We start from the raw sequence: 12,314 nt of genomic DNA on the forward strand, positions 1-12,314 counted from the left end.
GGGACCAGAGGCACAGCTGGTTAGTTACCTCTCAAGGCCAGCTGGGCAGGCAACAGGGAGAAAACCCTTTTGACTTATTCACAGGGCACTCATTTGGGAGGAAGGGAAGATGCAAGGCCAGGAAGGGAACCAGAAGAACCAAAATGGAAACTGAGGCCACGGCCTTGGTGGGGAATCGGTCACAATCTCTTCCCATACTGGGTCCACTCAACCAGTGAGACTTGGGTGGGGAAACAAAGCCATTCTCTGGCCACCGGGTCACTTAGGATAGACTCCACTGTAGGGATGGAGGATGGGACGTTCTCTGGATGCAGACATCGCCAAATAATGTGCTGCGCTAGCCGCAAGATAGTAGGGGCACCTAGAGCCCGATTTCCTTCATCCGCTCGTTCAGATCGGCCCGTCTCGGGGCTGGCTGACCTTTCGGAATGCCTGAGGGGCCGTCTGTCCCGACCCCTGTGTCCAGATGGGGACGATGAGGCCCCAGAGCCCACGGGAGCAAGGGCAGCACTCAGATGGTGGGTGACCTTGGCCTTGGCACAGAAGCAGCATCTGAGCTGTCCCAGCCCTTGCTTCTGAATTCCATTCCCATGTGTAAGGGGGCCCGGGGGGAGATGGGCAGCAGGGGCTGGGAAGCCTTTGTCTCCCCGCCCCCCGCGGCCCCGGGAGCAACCTGGCCCCTGCCCAGCCCGGCCTGGCCGGCTTTGAGGCTGGCCGCCCTCCCCGCTGGGCTTCCAGCCCTGCTTTTCAGGGCTCCCGGGAAGTCTGATGACCTGATGACAAAGACAGCATTAAGGGCCTGAGATCATCGGGGGCCATAGTCAGCTCTGGCTCAGACCGGGGAGGAACACTTGACTTCCTGTTTCTAAATTATTCACGGAGTTCTGGTCCGGCTCCCACCCTCTTCATCAGCTTCTTTGTCCTGCTGCCAACAGTCACAGCCGCGGGCTTCCCGCCAGAGCCTTTTCCAGAGACGGCCCGGCTCGTTCTGGATGCGGGGCAGAAAGAGAAGGCGGCTCGTGGACCGCGGCGAGCCCTTCCCGCCCGGCAGCCCAGCGTCCTCCAGGACTTGGGATGGGAGCTCGTGGCCCTTTCTCCCGCCCCTCAGGCTTTGGGGTGATCATTCTGACTCAGTCTGGGCTACCGCAGACTCCCAAAGCGCCGCACAGAACTAGCTAACGCCTCACGGCTTGATGGTGAGCTCATTGCCAGTTTCACTGTTTGGAGGGCATGGTCCCTTGGGTCAGGTGCCCCTCCAGGAGGTCCCTCTGCGGCCCAGGAAGGGCACCAGTAGCCAGAGAAGACCGGGCAGCACAAGTGGGCGGCGTTGAGGTGCACGAAGCGTGGGGACAGCTCCTCATTATCTTCCAAAGCTTCCTCGGGGTGGTGGGAGTCAGCTTTTTTGAGGAGGCAGAGGCTTAACCCTCTGACCATTCTTAGCCAAAGAGTGGGCTCTCCTTAGCAAGGCCCCCCTCTTTCCCCAGCCCCCAACGAGAACTTCCTTAAACTCTCCCTTTCCCTTACCCACGTCCCTCTGCTTCTGAAATGCGACTTGTGAGCACATCCCTCTCCCCCTGCCCTCCCCGAGCTGCCCATGACCTCCCCCAACTCCGTGGCCACTTTTTGAGGTGCCGACCTCCCTGTGGCTGGGATGGTGACACTGGGGGTGACTGGCTACCCCTCAATTCTCGCGGCCTTTTTATGCTTCTCTCCTGTTCTTTCCCTCTTCCCCCTCCCCACTCCCTAGGCCCCGACCTCTTTGTAGCCTCCCTTTTTCCCTTTGGGGAATCTCTCCACGCTGATGTCCGAGATCCCTCCCATCATGTCCCTCCATCCTCTCCCTCAAGCTTCCATATCGAATTTCCAAGAAATTAATGACCGTCTCTGGCCCTGAGTTCCACTGGCCTCTCAAACACATCTTGTCTTAGACCCAACTCGCCGACTTCACCAAAGGCGACTTAGGGAAAGAGATGGGAGGGAAGGAGGTGCTGCAGGAGGGCCGGTCCCCATCACCTCGGGGGCCGGGGCGAGAAGGATGAATCTTAACGAGGAAAGATTAGGACCAACTGGAATGGTCTGTCTTTGTTCTCCGAGCTGTTCTCAAAGTGCCCGGCCCCAAGGGAGCGCCCGGCCCCGAGGGAGCGCCCGCCCCGAGGGAGCGCCCGGCCCCGAGGCAGCGCCCGGCCCCGAGGCAGCGCCCGGCCCCGAGGCAGCGCCCAGTGGCCCTTAACTGAAGGAAAGGGAGAGACCCGTGGTGAGGGATGGCAGTCACACTGATGTTCTTCAGTGCTGATAGTTTCCATTTTACATCTCTTCATTTCAGAGGCAAAATGGCGCTGTAGGCGGAAGCCAGCCTTGGGACCGGGGCACTTGCTGCCTGCTTCCGGGTCACTTATGTCTGTGTAGCCAGGAGGTCCTCAAAGACCCTCAAAAACCGTCTGCGTGGGGAGGGAATGTTCACATTGGGGATTCTCTCCATGGATCCGATCATAGGGAGGTTCGGGTTGTTTTCATGAAGGATTTATGCTTCTATTTCTCATTAAAGCCAATTTGTTTGTTTTAGTCAATTATTAGCTGATCATGTGCTTGCTGAAATTTAAATTTCCGAATCATTAAAATAGCATGTTCTTATATGATTATAGAGATTTGTGACCGAAAGCTAAACCGTTTTGCTTCTTGGGTGTTAAGACTAGGGCCGCCCCGCCTTCTGGGGGGGACTTCTGACTGACAGTGGGGTTCCTTGATCCCTGCAGGACCAAATCAGCCCCTGGAAGTCACGGGAGGTCAGAGCCAAAGAGGGGGGCCCCTGGTCTAGCTCCTTCCTCCCTGCAGCCTTCCAGGCCTCTGCCATCGTTTCAGAGTCTGGCCGAGGAGGAGCTCTGTCCCTGGGGGGCCAAACGAGAGGCTGGCCCTCCCCTTTCCTGCCCCAGAATGACCTCCCGAGCCCAGCGTTGGTGGACTTGGCCACAGAGAGCCCATCAGCAGCCTTGGCCAGGAAGCCGCCGGCCTGCTGGCACAGGGAGCTGCCATGATGTCATCTCCAACCCAATTAAACCCAACGCTGAGAATGACTGGGCAACCTCCCACTTTCTCCCCACCCCGGGAGTTGGCCGGAGTCCTGAATTTCCTCCCCTTGAGGGGAAGCCCTGGCTGGGCAGGGAAATAACAATCCCTCCCTTCTCAGTTTTCCCTGTTCTCCGGATGAATCCGAGGCTCCCGATGCCAGCGAGCTCCCCATGCCGTGGGCCCGGGGGGTCCGGCCCGGTCCGGGGAAAGCTGCAGCATCAGAGAAGGTCAGGTCCCTGGAAAATGGGAGCGTGGCCGTGTACTGACACTCAGGCTCCCCGTGTGCTGTTGTATCTGAAGGAAGGTGAAGCTGAGTCAGGCAGTTTGCTGAGGCTGGAAATGAGCTTCTTTAAAGATTTTTATTTTTAGTTCTAAATTCTTTTCCTTCCTCTGGTCCCTCCCTCACCCATGGAGAAGGCAAGAGATTTAATACCCATTGTACAGATGAAGTCATGCAAAACATTCTCCTGAAGGCCTTTGCAAGAGAGAAACTCCCTCTGCCCCGTAACTTCTGAGAGAGGAGTGCCCGGCCCTTGGCATGCCTCCACCCACTCCCACCTAAAGAAAGGGCCACATGTTCCCTGAGCAGCTGGCACCGGGAGCGAGAGCCCAAGGCTTAGTGTCTGACAAACAGACCTCTGCCAGAGGCCCTGGCAGCGACTGGCGCTCCATGAGAAAGGGCAGAGGAAGAAAGCTCAGGGAGGGGGAAGGGGCTCTAGGAGACTGATGCTCTCCCCCCGGCCAAAGAGCGAATGACCCCAAAGGGGGCCAGGGCCGGAAACAAGCTCTTTTCTTCCTGCTTCTCAAGGAAGCTGAAAAACAGTGGGAGCATTCAGCTCAGACAGAGCCGGCCGGGGGGGCAGACTCAATGGGGGTGCCGGGAAATGGGGCGGCCTTGTCTGGGATGGGCCGGGAAGGGAACCTCTGGGGTTCTGCAGGGACAGCGCCGTCCCAGGAGAGGGAAGATCCAGGGGAGCCGGAGTTCGAAGCATAAAAAGCCATCATGGAGGTGGGGGAGGAGGGGGAACAAGCCTGCAGAGAGCATCTGGGAGCTCCCCGGGAGGGAGGACAACGAATAGGGCAGAAGTGGGACAGACCTGCCTCGGTTTCCTGCACAGTCAGTCACACTCCAGGCCACGTGGGGCAGGGGAAAGCAGCTGGGGGCAGAGGAAGGTGAGGAGAGTTTGACAAATAAGAAGGAATCAGAGAGATGGGGGAAGACTCAGGAGCGGGACATCCACACGCTCCTTGTAATGGCAGGAGGAAGAGAACTTGCAGACTCTCCTTTCCGGCTCTGAGCAGCAGACAATGGTGACCCCGGGGATGCAGCAGACCAATGGTGACCCGGGAACGATGGCAACAATGAGTGAGGAGAGAGGTTTGGGGGAGCCAGTCATTCTTGGGGTGACACCGGGATGACATTTGCTTGACTATCATTCTTTGTCACATGAAAGAGCTTGAGGGACAAAAGCATCTTGGAGATGATGTTAGGAGGGAGTGATGATAAAACTGGAAAATAGAAGAAAACAAAAAAAAAAAACAAAACAAAAAAAAAGGACGTCAACAAAACATTTGTGAACCATTTGGTTAAACCAAATAGACCCTTTAAAAGCCCATTTGTAAGAGTCACAGTTTAGAACATGAGCCTGTTCTGCTCTGGAAGCTTTTAAATATTTGTGTTTTTTTCTATTATGATTAAGCCTATAATAAAATAAATTCTTTTATAATTTATTATAAAAATAACATAAATAAATACAAATAAAATAAAAAAGAACACTGGGTTTGGAATCCAAGGGTGTGGATTTGAAGCCCAGCTCTGTCACCGGCTGCCCCAGGGCCTTGGGACTCAGTCTTCTGTCCCAGAGCCAGCCTGGATGCCCCCAGGGCCAGGAGAGGGGTTTTAGCAGAAGTTTGTGGAGATGGAAAGAAAAACAAGGTGAAATCATATTGAATATCAAGTGAGGAACAGTCCACAAAAGCTGGCCAGCCCGCTCCCAGAACAAAAGTGACCTTAAAATAATAAAAATAAACAACTTTATTAAACATCCACTACAAGCAACGTGGCCTCCCATGACTGGAGGAGAAAGGGAGGCTGGCGGCAGCCAGCTCAGCCTGGGCAAGCCGGGACATCGCCCTGTGATGTCATTGGGTTTCTTCAAGAACGAAGGCCCAGCCCTGTATCCCCAAGGGACCTTAATGGAGGGAAAGGGACCCATGTGTGCAAGAAAGTTTGTGGCGGCCCTTTCATAGCGGCAGGGAACTGGAGCCTGAGCGGATGCCCATCAGTGGGAGAATAGCTGAGTTATGGTATATGAAGGTTATGAAATATTATTGTTCTGTAAGAAACGACAGCAGGAGGATTTCAGAGAGGCCTGGAGGGAGTTACAGGAAGTGATGCTGAGGGAAGGGAGCAAAACCAGGAGATCATCGTACACGGCAACATCAATATTATACAATGATCAATTCTGAGGGACGCGGCTCCTGTCAACAATGATCCAGACCAGTTCCAACAGACTTGTTCTGGAGAGAGCCGTGTGGCCCTGGAGAGACTGTGGGAACTGAGTCTGGACCACAAGGCAGCATCCTCACTCGTTTTGTCCTTGTTCGTTTGCATTTTATTTTCTTACTCACTTTCTTTCCTTTTCGATTTGATTTTTCTGGTGCAGCAAGACAACTGTATAAATATGTGTCCATATATGGGATTTAACATATACTGTAACGCATTTAACATGTACTGGACTACCGGCCATCTGGGGGATGGAATGGGACGAAGGAGGGGATAATTTGTAACAAGCTTGTGCAGGTGTCAATGAAAAATTACCCATGCATGTGTTTTCTAAGTAAAAAAGCTTTAAAAAAAAAAAAAAAAAAAAAAAAGAAGGCCCAGCAGCAGCGGGGCTCTGGATTCTGTCCTTGGGGACCAGGTGGAGCACCCCCTCCATGTGGCAGCCCTCAGATAATGGAGAATCTTCTTCAGACCAAATGTTCTCACATCAATTCAACCCAGTGAACATTAATTGCCTACTGTGTGCCAAGCATGGAGTCAAGTGCTGGGGGCACAAAAACAAGAAGCAGCCTGAGCTTGTGCCCAGGAGCTTATGCCCTTTCACAGGTGGGCAGGAGAGGGCCCAGCCAGGCTCCCACTTCTGTGACTTGATTCATAGCAATCCCAAATAAACACCCTCTGACTTGATTCCGGCCAGGGGTCCGGCCTGTCAAGACCCCGCCTTCTCTTGCCTCCATCTGACTCTCTCAGGGCAGGGTCTGTTGCCAATATGTATAGATGCCATCCATTCCTTCCTGTAGGGCCCTGACCTGAAGGCAACCCTCCCAGGGTAAGTGCCAGGGCCTTGGGCCCACCATTGGACTCCTCCAGGTCTGGCCATTCACCCATTTCCAAAGCTAAGAAAGCATTGAGGAGCGGGAGCCCCCCCCCCCCAGAACAGGCGGGCTTTGAGGACCTCAGGCAAGCTGAAGCCCGGCCTGCCCCTGATCTGCCAGGCCAGCGGCCCCGGAGAGTTTCCACAAAGGCTCCCGGCCTTGGGGGGATGCTCCATCCGCTCACCCCAACCCAGAGCCATGCTGAGGTCACCCTGGGAGGTTTGGGCAGGCAGGATGTTTACTCAGGTAAAGTCATCCAGAGCCAGGCCGCCGGGCCCTGCCTCCCCTTGGCCTTGGCCAGAGCAGGCCCAGAGAAGTCGTGAGTCAGACCAGGGTGGAGCTGGAGCTGGAGCCTCCTGAGGCTGGCTCCCCGGGCAAGCTGCCAGGGTCACCTTCTCCCAGGGCGGGAGAACCTCCATGCCCACCTGGCCAAGGGTCACTTTCCTCGGTAAGCCAAAGGAGGAACTGGACCGGCCGGGTGGGTGAGGCCGTGGGCCGAGAGCGGGTCCTCCCTCTGGGGATCACTGATCGTGTGAGGGCAGGAAGTGGGCGTCCTGACTCACTCACCTGTCCAGGTGAGCATACAGGTGAGGAGACAGGAGGCAGGAAGCAGGTGCAAAGGCCAGGATTTGGGTCCCTTCTGGCAATGGCTCCTTCTCCCCTCCTTCCTGGCGGGGTCCCCAAGCATTCTGCGGCAGAGGGGCCTTAAGCCAGCATTTTAAAAGTTCCTCTTGTGGTCAGTCACAGGCCAGGGACCAGAGAGGCCCAGCTTCCTGGCCCTCCCAGCCCCACTAGGTTTGCAACTTGAGCCTCTGCTCACCGAAGTAGCCACCCCCTCTCTCTCTCCTTCCTCATCTCTTCCCCACCAGGCTCCAACTAAAAGCTCGGCTTCTCCATCCATCCTCCTCCTCTTTTAGCTGTTAATCCGTCTGTGGCTCCCTGTGCTCGCTAGCAGTCACCCGGCATAAGCTCCGGGGAAGCCCAAAGTGGCTGTTTTGGTTGTTCCAGCGGGTTAAGAGACTTGCAGAGGGTCACGGGCCGAGGGTCGGAGGTCATATTGGATCTGGGCTCCAGCTCCCGCCCCACCTCACCGCCCTTGGAACTTCTCTCTATATCTTTGTGAGCATACTATGTGTCCCCTACGCAGTAGGTACTTAATAAATACTCTAGACCGATTCTTAATTCAGCTAATTTCTGAGATGAGCAGAGGAAGCTCCCTTGAAACTTGGGGGGGGGGATGGAGAAGGGGGGGCTGGCCAGTGAAAATGTCTCCTCACAGGAAGGATTCCTCCCATTTTTCAGATGCTCAGGTTTCAGAGTCGCTGATCTCGGGGTGTCCCGGATGTGGCCACTTGGCTCCCGGGGGACAGCCCGGCCTGTGGGGCACGAGAGGGAAAAGAGGAAGATGCGGGTTCTCCCTCAGAAAAGGCCCCTGAGCCTGGGGGGGATGGGAGGGTCTGCTACAGGGGGTTTCCTGGGGGGGGGGCAGCCTCTGGGCGGTGGTGTGGGCACGGAGGGGGGGCGGGGCTGCTCCGTTAGCAGCCATGGGATTCAGCGGCTCCCCAGTAAATTGGATAGAAGTAACAGGAGGTGCAGCGGGGGAGGGTCCCCGGCCACTGGGGCACTGGGGAGCCTCTCAGTCCTTCCTGGTCCCTCCCTGGGCTGCAGAGAGCTGGGAGCCCAGGTCCGAGTCCCCAGGGGGAGCGGGGCCTGAGGGGGTGGAAATGGGCCCCAGGGGAGAAGCCGGGTCCCGAGGGGGGGTCTCCTCCCTACCCCAGGCTCCGAGCCGCCTCCTAATAAACCTGAGAACCCGAGGGAGGCTGGGAGGGCAGGGGAGGCCCCGCCGGAGGCTGTTTCCAAAGAGAAAGAAGCCGCTTGTTCCCCTTTCGGAGCTGGGGGAGAGCGGCCGGAAATGTGGGGCCAGGGAGCCCCGGACACCAGGAGGGGAGGCTGGGAGGCCGCGGCCGGGCCGCTGGTCACCCTCTTGTAAAAGGCGGGGCTCCTCCTGGAGCCTGGGGATGTCTTAGTGCTCTCACTGACCCCCCAAAGGCGGCTCCCTGTGTGTGTGCGTGCAAAGGGGCCGCGGGAGCCGCCGGGACGGCTGGGGGCCGCCTCCGGCAGGAGGCCAGAGCTCGGAACCCCGGAGCCGGCCCCGGGGCCTCGGTTTCCTCCCCCGGGGGAGAAGGGCTGGGCCCAGCCGGAGGTCCCGGTCCGGTGTCGGCCGGGGCAGCATCTTAGGGACATTCTCTTTCTAAAAATCGCATTTAATTAAAAGTGAAGCGCGCGGAGCCGGAAACGCGGAGCGCCGGCCTCGGACGTGGCTTCGGCTTCAAATACTCGGGTAAACTTTCTCAGAGATTTTTAGTCCGGCTTAAAAACAGAAGCAAAAACCAGCCCTCCGCGGAGGAGGGGGAGGGGAGCAGAGCCCGGCCTCCCCTCCCCCGCGGCCCCAGGGCGCGGAGCCGCCCAGCCTCCCCCCGGCCGAGGACGCCCGTATTTACTTTCCGAGGGAAAGCGCATTCCTTTGCGGCCGCGGTTTACCCGGAGCCAGGCTCCTCCCTGCGGCCCTCTGAAAGGAGGGGCTGGGAGACCGTGGCCCAGTCACTCACGTCTGGACCCGAAGCTGCACCGACCCCGGGGCTCTCGCGGCTCCAGCCCGGGAGGAAGGGGGTCTCCGGCGGCCCCCGGAGCCCTGCCCGCGGCGGGCCCTCACCCGGCCCGACTGCGCGGGACTGGGGGGTCCGGCTGGAGGCGGGGAAAACGAAGTCGGGTGGAAATAAACACCAGCGGCCCCGAATACTTGGGGACAGCCCCCGCTCAGGCCGCCCCCCCCCCCTGCTTTCCCAGGCCCGAGGGGCCGCGCGGGTTCCAGGGCGTGTCACGTGACTAAAGCCTGAGTCTAGGGCAGCGCTCCCTCGCCGCCGGCCGGTTAGTCACGGGAGGCGCGTCCCGCCAGGTTTTGCCCGGCCCTGGTCCGGCGGCAGAGGCAAAGATGGAGGTCGGGGTCGGAGGTGATGGAGCCGAGAGGCCCAAAGTACCCGGAGAGAGTGGAGGCCGAGAGACCTCGGGGACTTGTCCCGCGCCACCGAGGGGGTCCCCGGAGCCCAGCGCCGGCTCCGAGCCCGGAAGTTCGGACGGGGCGAGGTCCCCCGGGGCTCCGCCCGGAGCTTTCTGGGCGCTCAGAGGAGGAGGCATCCCGCCGTGGAACTCTGGGTGGGATTCTGGGGACACGGTTTGCCGGGGGCGAGCTGCTCAGGGCCCCCATCTGTCCCGGCCGCTGTCCGGCCCCAGAGCTCCGGGGCCAGCTCCCTCCCTGGCCTCCGCCGGCCCTCAGGAGCCCCGGCCTCCTTCGGGGCTCGGCTCCATGCCCCCAGCTTCTCCCTCCCCAAATTTGCTTCCCCATTGTCGGCTCCCAGAGAGCCTCGCGCGGGTGACTCGGAGGCTGGCCTCGGTCCCAGGAGCCTGGGGGGGTGGGGGACCTGTGGCTCTGCAAGGCGCCTTTTTGGTGCCCGAAGCATCTCAGCGAGGGGCGAGAAGCCCCCGGGCCGCCCCTCGGAGGGATTCCTCACCCGGGAGGCCTTGGATTGAGGGAACCGCCAGTCCAGTCCCAGTCCCAACTTCCCAGTATTGGGCCACATACAACGCGCACAGACTGCTGGGTGCTTTCCTGGCCCTTAGCTAGCACACAGTAGGTCCGATGGGCCGCCCTCTTATCCCTAGAACCCCGAGCTTCCTGTGATTCTAAAGCCGTCCGGGCCCTCGGAGAGGGAGCGCCAAGCTCTGGGGTCCCACCAAGCTCTGGGGTCCCACCGCTGACGTCAAGGAGCCTGTCATGGAAGCAGAGCTTCCTGCACTGCTCACAGAGGAAAGTGGGGAGGGGGCGCGGGCGGGGTGGGGGTGGGGGCGGCTCTGACCCGGCTGTGGGATTGTGGGATTGTGCGGCCGCAGCCTTGACTAACTGGATTGCCATTGCAATGAAAAGGGAGAGGAATGCTTCCATTAGTCCCAGGGCCTTCATTAGAAAGTAGGACAACAGCCTTTGCTTTGTGTGGCAGCCAGGGCGAGACTGAATAAGCAGCAAAGGGGAAAGCGGGATCCCAGAACCCCCGGAGCCTGGCGCTCCTCGACGCCCATGCTCTGGGCCAAGCTCTGTCCAGATGCTGAGGAAGCGGCCGTGGCGCAGGGCAGAGTCTCAGCCCGGAGCCGGGCTCCAATCCCAGCTTTGCCCGAGAGGGCCCGGGCTAAGCGGAAGGGTGAGGGGCGATGACCTCACAGAACCCTCCGGCTCTGCCGCCTCTGGGCTCTGGATAGAGTCTAGAACTTCTCTTGCCCGAAGCTGACAGCTCCCGTATCATTGTCCTTCAGAGAGCCTCTGAAATTATCCCTCCTCCATGATCTCTCCGAGGCCCCCACAATGGTTTTGTCACGTGGCCCCCTCTGACAGGGATGTCGGGAGTCTTCGAGGACACCTATGTATGCAGGAACTCCCTCTGGTGCACCAATTCCTCATTAAATCTGCCGATTCAATTTAAGAAAGATTTATTAAGTGCCTACTGTGTGCCAGCCACTGGAGGAACCAAAGGCGTCCAGGAGCTTATAATCTAGTGGGGAGACATCAAGCTACGACTCTATCCAAATCAAATGCTCAAGCCTTCCCGTCCTTGACAGAGAAAGGAGATTTTCCTTCGTACCCTCACATTTTTATTCTTGAGCATCCCCTCTCCGTCCTGGGCTAGTTTTCCTTGCAGTATTTCAGTCTTGAGCCTTTCCTCTGAAGGCTCTGAAACCTCTCCCTCGAACCGAGAGCTTTCTAAGAAGGACAGTGGTCTCATTTTCCGGGAACTTCATCATTCCCCAAGCAGCCAGTCCCTCCCTGTTAAGTAAGAATCAGATCATAGTAGCATTCTCTCCTTGGTTTGTCCACTTCTTGAAGGATGGAATGATCACTCAGGCATGTCAAGACATCATTAGCTGCTCTGTATTTGGGCAGAGTCAGAGCTCCAGAAATTACACCGAGATTACCCAAGTGAGTCTGGGAGGTGGAGAAGCCTTGAAGGAATGTAGGAACTGACTCTTTCCTTTCTTCACCATTACTAATACTTAATTAGGGGTGTTCCTTCAGCACAAATCCCCAGCTTTTGGCTACTTTTCTGCTAAAGCCTGACTCTTGACACAACTTTGGTGACCCCCGAGGTATATCAGGCGGCCTGCCAACTTTTTTGTGTGAGCGACAGAGGCACCCTTGGCAGCAATGCAGAAGCCCCTTCCCTTTTCTGAGCTTTGGTCCCCTCCTCTGGGGAATGGAGGTGTTTTGCTGGGTCTATTCCTCTCCTTGGGATTCACTTTGTCAAATGAGGGATTTAAACAAAAAGCCTTTAAGGGGCTTTCATTGTGCCCAGAGGGGAGGCCAATTGCTGGAGAGCCCTCCACTGTGAGTCACCAGAGGAGATCTAGATCTAGGGCTGGAAATCTAGAGTGATGGGGACTTTAGTCCATTTGGGAAAGAACTAGGAGGATGGAAAAGATAACCTGGGTCAAGTGTGTGGAAACATCTCCTTCACAATGATGACTGGCCCAACTCGAATGGACTCCATCTTCAGCATCCTCATGGCAGGTATTCAGGTGGCAGGGAGGGCGCTTGTGCAGAGGGTAGACCAGATGGCTGCAGAAGTTCCCTCTTACCTTGAACTAAACCAGGACATGCTTGGGGCACTTGGTCCTTCCCAGGGATAATTACAGGAGTCTGAGTCAAACTCCTCCCTCTAATCCACTAATCAGCATCTCAAGGATTCCCAATACAAATAAAAGGAACCAAAAGTTGTCCTTCTCTTCACTAGGATATGCTGGAATTGTGATCATGAAATGGA

The 12,314-nt window shown here is 57.5% G+C and overlaps 2 long non-coding RNA genes across 2 annotated transcripts in view; one reads left to right on the forward strand and one right to left on the reverse strand.

Annotated features, from left to right (window-relative positions):
- The first annotated feature begins 661 nt into the window (after positions 1–661).
- LOC141552092 (uncharacterized) lies at positions 662–2,567 on the forward strand. The gene is made up of 2 exons (XR_012485056.1): positions 662–1,196; positions 2,324–2,567. It is a non-coding gene; the product is annotated as an uncharacterized LOC141552092 (long non-coding RNA).
- Positions 2,568–3,408: 841 nt separating this feature from the next.
- Positions 3,409–12,314, reverse strand: part of LOC141552091 (uncharacterized) — an 18,793-nt gene continuing 9,887 nt past the window's right edge. The window contains exon 2 of the long non-coding RNA XR_012485055.1: positions 3,409–4,575. This is a non-coding gene — a long non-coding RNA (uncharacterized LOC141552091). The remainder of the gene's footprint in view (positions 4,576–12,314) is intronic.

Source organism: Sminthopsis crassicaudata, chromosome 1 (assembly GCF_048593235.1).
Source record: "Sminthopsis crassicaudata isolate SCR6 chromosome 1, ASM4859323v1, whole genome shotgun sequence".
Taxonomy (NCBI): domain Eukaryota; kingdom Metazoa; phylum Chordata; class Mammalia; order Dasyuromorphia; family Dasyuridae; genus Sminthopsis; species Sminthopsis crassicaudata.